An 8332-nucleotide genomic window follows, 5' to 3' on the forward strand; every position below is an offset into this window, starting at 1 on the left:
GACCACTCCCCCAGCAGCGGCGCACGGCCGCTACTTCTTCTTCGGCCGGGCCAGCCCTGCAGCTGTTAACTTCCCTGTGCTGGCCCGGCCGCGTCACAGCTAGGAGACACGGCCCTGTGCGCGGCCGTGTCTCCTAGCTGTGACGTCACGCAGTGCGCGCCCGGCCTGCACTGCTGCACTGGAGAGGAGCAGGAGGACTGGATCTGGGGGATGGTGAGTGTGTGTGAGAGTGTGTGTGTGAGTGTGTGTGTGTGTGTGTGTGTGTGTGTGTGTGTGAGTGTGTGTGTGTGTGTGTGTGAGTGTGTGTGTGTGTGTGTGTGTGTGTGTGTGTGTGTGTGTGTGTGTGTGTGTGTGTGAGAGAGTGTGTGTGTGTGTGCAGGCAGATATCATTGTGTGATGTCTGTTTATATGTATTTTTGTGTTTCAAATGTGTTTATGCGTGTATGTATATGTCTGTATACAGTTATATGAAAAAGTTTGGGCACCCCTATTAATCTTAAGCTTAATATTTTATAAAAAAATTGGTGTTTTTGCAACAGCTATTTCAGTTTGATATATGTAATAACTGTTGGACACAGTAATGTTTCTGCCTTGAAATGAGGTTTATTGTACTAACTGAAAATGTGCAATCTGCATTCAAGCAAAATTTGACAGGTGCATAAGTATGGGCACCCTTATCATTTTCTTGTTTTAAATACTCCTACCCACTTTTTACTGACGTACTAAAGCACTTTTTTTGGTTTTGTAACCTCATTGAGCTTTGAACTTCACAGCCAAGTGTATGCAATCATGAGAAAATCTACTTAAAGTAGCCACTTGCAAGTTGTGCTCCTGTTTGAATCTCCTCTGAAGAGTGGCATCATGGGCTCCTCAAAACAACTGTCAAATGATCTGAAAACAAAGATTATTCAACATAGTTGTTCAGGGGCAGGATACAAAAAGCTGTCTCAGAGATTTAACCTGTCAGTTTCCACTGTGAGGAACATAGTAAGGAAATGGAAGAACACAGGGACAGTTCTTGTTAGGGCCAGAAGTGGCAGGCCAAGAAAAACATCAGAAAGGCAGAGAAGAAGAATGGTGAGATCAGTCAAGGACAATCCTCAGACCACCTCCAGAGAGCTGCAGCATCAACTTGCTGCAGATGGTGTCACTGTGCATCGGTCAACTATACAACGCACTTTGCACAAGGAGAAGCTGTATGGGAGAATGATGCGAAAGAAGCCGTTTCTGCAGGCAAGGTATGAGGTATGCAAAAGCACATTTGGAGAAGCCAATTTCTCTTTGGAAGAAGGTCCTGTGGACTGATGAAACTAAGATTGACTTGTTTGGTCATACAAAAAGGCGTTATGCATGGCGGCAAAAAAACACAGCATTCCAAGAAAAACACTTGCTACCCACAGTAAAATTTGGTGGAGGTTCCATCATGCTTTGGGGCTGTGTGGCCAATGCTGGCACCGGGAATCTTGTTAAAGTTGAGGGACGCATGGATTCCACTAAGTATCAGCAGATTCTTGACAATAATTTTCAAGAATCAGTGAAAAGTTGAAGTTACGCAGGGGATGGATCTTTCAGCAAGACAATGATCCAAAACACCGCTCCAAATCTACTCAGGCATTCATGCAGAGGAACAATTATAATGTTCTGGAATGGCCATCCCAGTCCCCAGACCTGAATATCATTGAACATCTGTGGGATCATTTGAAGAGGGCTGTCCATGCTCGGCGACATCAAACTTAACTGAACTGGAATTGTTTTGTAAAGAGGAATGGTTAAAAATACCTTCATCCAGAATCCAGGAACTCATTAAAAGCTACAGGAAGTGACTAGAGGCTGTTATTTTTGCAAAAGGAGGATCTACTAAATATTACTGTCACTTTTCTGGTGAGGTGCCCATACTTATGCACCTGTCAAATTTTGTTTGAATGCAGATTGCACATTTTCTGTTAGTACAATAAACCTTATTTCAAGGCAGAAACATTACTGTGTCCAACAGTTATTACATTTATCAAACTGAAATAACTGTTGCAAAAACACCAATTTTTATAAAACATTAAGCTTAAGATTAATAGGGGTGCCCAAACTTTTTCATATAACTGTATGTTTGTGTGTGCGTGACTGCGTGCAGCCTCCTGCTGTCTCTGGGGGGGGGGGCGCCGTGCGGCCTCCCGCTGTGTATAGATGGCTACGTGCGGCCTCCTGCTGTGCATAGATGGCTACGTGCGGCCTCCCACTGTGTATAGATGGCTACGTGCGGCCTCCCGCTGTGTATAGATGGCTACGTGCGGCCTCCTGCTGTGTATAGATGGCTACGTGCAGCCTCCCGCTGTGTATAGATGGCTACGTGCGGCCTCCTGCTGTGTATTGATGGTTACGTGCCGTCTCCTCCTGTGTATAGATGGCTACGTGCGGCCTCCCGCTGTGTATAGATGGCTATGTGCGGCCTCCCGCTGTGTGTTGATGGCTACGTGTGGCCTCCTGCTGTGTATAGATGGCTGCGTGCGGCCTCCTGCTGTCTATAGATGGCTATGTGCGGCCTCCCGCTGTGTATAGATGGCGATGTGCGGCCTCCTGCTGTGTATAAATGGCTACTTGCGGCCTTCCGTTGTGTATAGATGGCGCCGTGCGGCCTCCCGCTGTGTATAGATGGCTACGTGCGGCCTCCTGCTGTGTATAGATGGCTACGTGCGCCCTCCTGCTGTGTATAGATGGCTACGTGTGCTCAATATTGAGTCATACAATTAATGTAAGGCTATGTGCCCATGATGCGGAAATGCTTTGGATTTTTCCTGAGCGTTTCTGCATCTCCCTGGCAGAAAAAACGCATGCGGATTGTAGATGTGGATTGTACATGCATTTTTCCTGCCAGGGACAAGCGGAAGTGAAGCGTTCTTCACATGCATTTCTGCTTACGGGTTGACAAGCGCTTTCCAAGCGATTTTAGCATCGCTTGGAAAGTGCTTGACAACTTGGTCACACTATATAAATCCATGCAACATCACCAGTAAAGGTACTGAAGCTTACCCCCGTGTGAGTGCCGTCTTTCCGACGGGACCGTCCTGCCGACTCTCCCCTGCACCACCATCCATTACACCCCACGCTGCCCCGGAGCTAGCTCTACCTGTGGAGAGCCACACCACCCTTGCTGCCGTAACACCAGCTCCAGAGGACTGCTCCGCAGCGGCGGCACCCCTTAGCCGCATTCCACAGGTGGCGTCACAAACTTTCCCAGATCCCCTATAAATATCCCCCCTTTTTACTGACCGCCTTGGGTCACGGACCGGGCCAGCCACCGTGATATTCCCCATAACAGCATCCATAAGAGGCCCGGCTGCCGAGTACCCCACGGCCCAGGGGGCGTGTCATCAGCGTCATTATTCTCGGCTATATGTAGTTACACTACGGGGAGGCCTCTATATGTGATTACCTGGATTGGTGCTCTAAATGTAATTCTACTGCTCCATCTTATACTCACCCTCTGGTGTCATATCTGTTTCCAGCGTTGCACCTTTTTCGTTTTAAAATTTTACAACCTGAACGACCATGGCTTGCCCCCCCATAGTTTGGATCCTGGGTACGCCCATGCTACAGGACTAGGTGTCTCATGCCTTCTGGTCATGCCACGCCCCACTAATGATTGGCAGTTTGCAGACAATGTACAGTGTACACAGAAAGCAGCCAATCAGTGGTGTGGGCGGGGTTATATACAGCACAGCATTTGAGCTCTGCTAGATTTGCAGCAGGGAAAACTGAAATTTTAGCAAAATGACAGAATGCAGACCAGCAAGTGACACATCGCTGGAATCATGGTCTCAGCCCCTACATCATGCTGCCTTCAGATTACATAGCAAAAGCCTGCTGACAGATGCCCTTTAAACTGTTCTAGTTTTAGTGAAATTGAGCCTTGTGTTTATCACTTTATTTTCCCTATATTAATAAGAGGAATGTAGTTTTATGTATCCCAGTGCATTTCTAGTGATCTCCTTCCAATGTGATAAGAACATGAAAGTGGGTTAAAATGCAGCAGTCTAACTATAATCCTGATCTTCCAGTAGCTGAACGGTTTAATTACAAGTGCCGTGGCAGAGGCAGTCAGACTTATTCTCAGGTTCTCCTAGTACAATGTCACTCTTTACCAGCTATTAGTGAAGCAGCGAGACAGTAAATCTCCTTTCCTCTGCTTTAATTCTTCTGTTTCCTCTACTTTAAAAGGAACCTGTAAGTAGCTTTTCCCTCCTTAAAGGGAATGTGTCATCAAAAAATTACCTACTGCTTAAATTAGGTTTTTATGGCAATGGTTTATTTCTTCCATATCACAATCTGTATTAAAAATAAAAAATAGAAATCTTCCAATTTTCACACTTGGCTATTCTAAACCTATACTTCCTGTTGTTTCAGGATAATCACATGAGCATTAGCAGCAATGAAATTACTCTGACCCTATCCGTTGTATTGAAGCATTTAATGAGCGTGTTCAAAGATCATTGTGAAGGGATGGGAAGCAAGGGGAGCTGCCATATCACTTGTGATTGGTGGCTCCTGTTTTGTGTTACCTATCATTGTTATCCTTCCTCTGATGATAATGAGCCTACAGGAAACTGTTCCTGAAAAGACAGGAAGTATGAGTCTAAAATAGCCCCAGTGGCCACTGTTAAAATTGCAAGATTATTATTTTTTTTAATAAAGAAGAGGATATGGAATTAAACTTTGTCAAAAATGTGTAAAAAATAAATCATGTAACACAAAAGCCTGATTTAAACAATAGTTAATTTTCTGATGAAAAATACCTTTTAAATGACCAGCACTTGCTTTTGTTATGAGTACTTTGCTTTCTAAAATGCACTTATATAACAGGCCTACATAACATATGGCAATGCAGCTTGCCAAAGGATTTTCTGCGGTCCTTTTTTTGCTTCTGCCTATATTCAAGTTTATTCTTCCAGACTCGAAAACATTTGAACACTTGAGCACCGGGACTGGGGCAGAGGAGCGCTCCTCAGCCCCGGCCCTGATGTGCAGCAGCTTTGACCTCACCACACTGCTGCTAGCGCCGGCGCCCCAGAGGCAGCACAGACAGCGGGTAACAGTAAGCTCTCCATGAAGAAGCCAAAGATTAAATGCCCTATAATTTTGGATGAGGGGGTGAGGTTGTTGATGTTACTGTGAGGGCACACAATGGAGGGACAATTGTGAAAGAGGTACTGTGTGGGGGTGATATTTTGGAGAAGGGCAGTGTCCAGGGAGGGGATATTTTGTCCAGTAAGCACAGCAATTATTAATTCAGGGACTTAGCATGGGAGAAATTTTTTATTTATGGGGCAGTATAATGATACTTTTATTTTTAAGGGCACATTGTTGGGAAGTGCTGCTGAAGACAGAGAAGCGGTAAGTCTGCAGAAACATGCTCTGGGTGTGAAATCACATCACGGCATCTGTGCTACATGGAGACAAAAGGGATGAGAACAACTCCAATCAGAGAAGATGTCACCTATAAGGTACCTGAATGTAAATGTTTATTTGTGATACTGTCTGCATCTCATCAGTACTGTGGTTCCTGTATGGTCCTCAGTCTGATAACAATAACTCCCAGTACAGTATCTCCATCATTGTTAAAGATATACTGGGAGTAGTAGGTCCGTGTGATACAAATTTATATGGGGCTGACCTGACTTGCAATTGATCACTGTACTTAGCTTGGTGATTCATTCATGTACTGATGGTGGTTTTGGTGCTGCATTCATGTACTGACGCTGGTTCAGTCGCTTGAATTCATGTACTGATGGTGTTTCTGACTATGCATTTATGTACTGATGGTGGTGCTGGCACTGCATTCATGAACAGACAGTAGTTCATATGTTGCATTCAAGTACTGATGTTGGTTCTTGTGCTGCATTCATGTACTGGCAGTGGTTTTGGTGCTGCATTCATGTACAGACGGTGATTCTGGTGCTGCATTCATGTACTGACGGTAGTTCTTGTGCTGCATTCATGTACCGACGGGTGGTTTTGACGCTGCATTAATGTGCTGATTGTGATTCCTGTGCTTCATTCATGTACTGATTGTGGTTCTGATGCTGCACTCATATACTGAAGGTGGTTCTGACACTGCATTCATGTACTGATGGTGGTTCTGATGCTGCATTCATATACTGATGGTCGTTTTGGTGCTGCATCCATGTACTGATGATGTTTCTGGTGTTGCATTCATATGCTGACGGTGGTTCTGATCTTGTACACATGTAATATTCATAAACATGCACCATGGCTATGTAAAAACTTGAGAATCCCTAAAATTTAGAGTTTTGAGATTTTAAGGAAGATTTGGCAAGTTTCTGTTCCAAAAACTCAGTGTAAGTTGGCGTATGTTCACACTTATATTTTGGAAACTGAGCGAAATCTCTCCAAATTCTCCTCAAATATTCAAATATTCAAACTAGGTTCTGGTGATGTATTAATATACTAATAGTGGTTTTGGTGATGTATGCATGTAAGTACCCCTTTACATTTTTTGCGGGCCTTGGGATTTTTGTTCAGTATGGCAATGTAGCTCTTGACCAAAAAATATTGTGCACCTCTGTTATATAATATCAATGCTGTATTTTATAAAATAAGAAATTTCATCCCCTCATGCCCTTTATGTAAACTACCTCACAGGAATCCAGAAAACTTGAAAGATTTTCATCCATACTGTAATCTGGGTGTCCATTTTTTACGTCAGTATTACATCTGTATGACGTCCGTGTGTGTTCCGCATTAATATGTCTACATTCAAAATTGTACAAGATCAAAACAGTTTCCTAGGTTAATAATGGAAATATATCCATAAAAATCAGATGCAACATGGATGTTATGTGTGGGATGCAATTTCTTTTTCATGAAACCATAGACTTGAATGGGTGAGTCTCATCCAAGACTCAGAAAAGAATAGTGCATGCTGTGATTTTTATGACAGGGATACTCAGTCCATGAAAAATCTGTCATCTGCACAACCTTTTTGAGTTATATTGGTCTAATGGCGGTCAATATTTCCACAGACAACACATGTCTGTATCATACGCTCTTCTGAATGAGCCCTTTTGACCAGCAGCTCCACCTCCATGACTCCTGAAAGAATTAAACTTTTTGTATTACATATTGCAGATAACAATATCACATACAAGGACGCCTACAGAAAAAGCTATATCAACAAATATCTACACTATTGGAAGCACATGTAAAAAGTACATCTTCAGTATATTAATATACAAAAGTGACACAAATTATTAACAAACAGTAAAAGTGAGTGGTGGTGGTTTAGAAGCATAAAAGCTTTTCACAAGAGCCCTTCAAACCCTTTACACCAACCTTACCTTAGAAAAAAGCCAAACAAAGGTTCAATTTTATAGATACTCATGCAGCTATAGTAACTGTTATGCACACGCCCGGGCTGAGCGGCGTGTGCGTGTGATTGTAGTGATTCCACTGGACCATGAACCGGAGAGTGCCTGGAGGGGCGTGACTAAGTATCTGGCCGATCCGACCAAGATGGCACGACGGCATACGACGCCAGTGCACCAGGGAGAAACCGGGCAGAGGGACCAGGTGCTACTCCAGGTCAAACTCCGGACACGGGGGTTGACCCACACAGGGATTACTGGATCAGGCTGGTTAGGCTGGCGCACAGACTGGAGGGTATAGGCAAACACGGCAGGTATGCAGATGGGTGGATACAGGCGAGTATGCAGGCAGGGAGGTACTGGCCGAAAGGACGGGCTGGAGCACAGAAAGGTTAAGACCCAGTACAGACTGGGTCACAGAACCGCAGATGCGGTAGACAACCACAGCAGAGAGGGAACGCCCGAAGCGGTGGGCAAGAACAGAGCAGGACGGGGCTGCAGGAGCAGCGAGCACAAGCAGGGCAGGACAGGACTGCCGGAGCAGCGAGCACAAGCAGGGCAGGACAGGACTGCCGGAGCAGCGAGCACAAGCAGGGCAGGACAGGACTGCCGGAGCAGCGGGCAGAAGCAGGGCAGGACAGGACTGCCGGAGCAGCGGGCAGAAGCAGGGCAGGACAGGACTGCCGGAGCAGCGGGCAGAAGCAGGGCAGGACAGGACTGCCGGAGCAGCGGGCAGAAGCAGGGCAGGACAGGACTGCCGGAGCAGCGGGCAGAAGCAGGGCAGGACAGGACTGCCGGAGCAGCGGGCAGAAGCAGGGCAGGACAGGACTGCCGGAGCAGCGGGCAGAAGCAGGGCAGGACAGGACTGCCGGAGCAGCGGGCAGAAGCAGGGCAGGACAGGACTGCCGGAGCAGTGAGCAAGGAGTCAGAGCAGGCTAGAACCGCCGGAGCGGTAAGCA

Source organism: Phyllobates terribilis, unplaced genomic scaffold (genome assembly GCF_046119375.1).
Source record: "Phyllobates terribilis strain yellow unplaced genomic scaffold, ASM4611937v1 Scaffold_4__5_contigs__length_816908805, whole genome shotgun sequence".
Lineage (NCBI taxonomy): Eukaryota > Metazoa > Chordata > Amphibia > Anura > Dendrobatidae > Phyllobates > Phyllobates terribilis.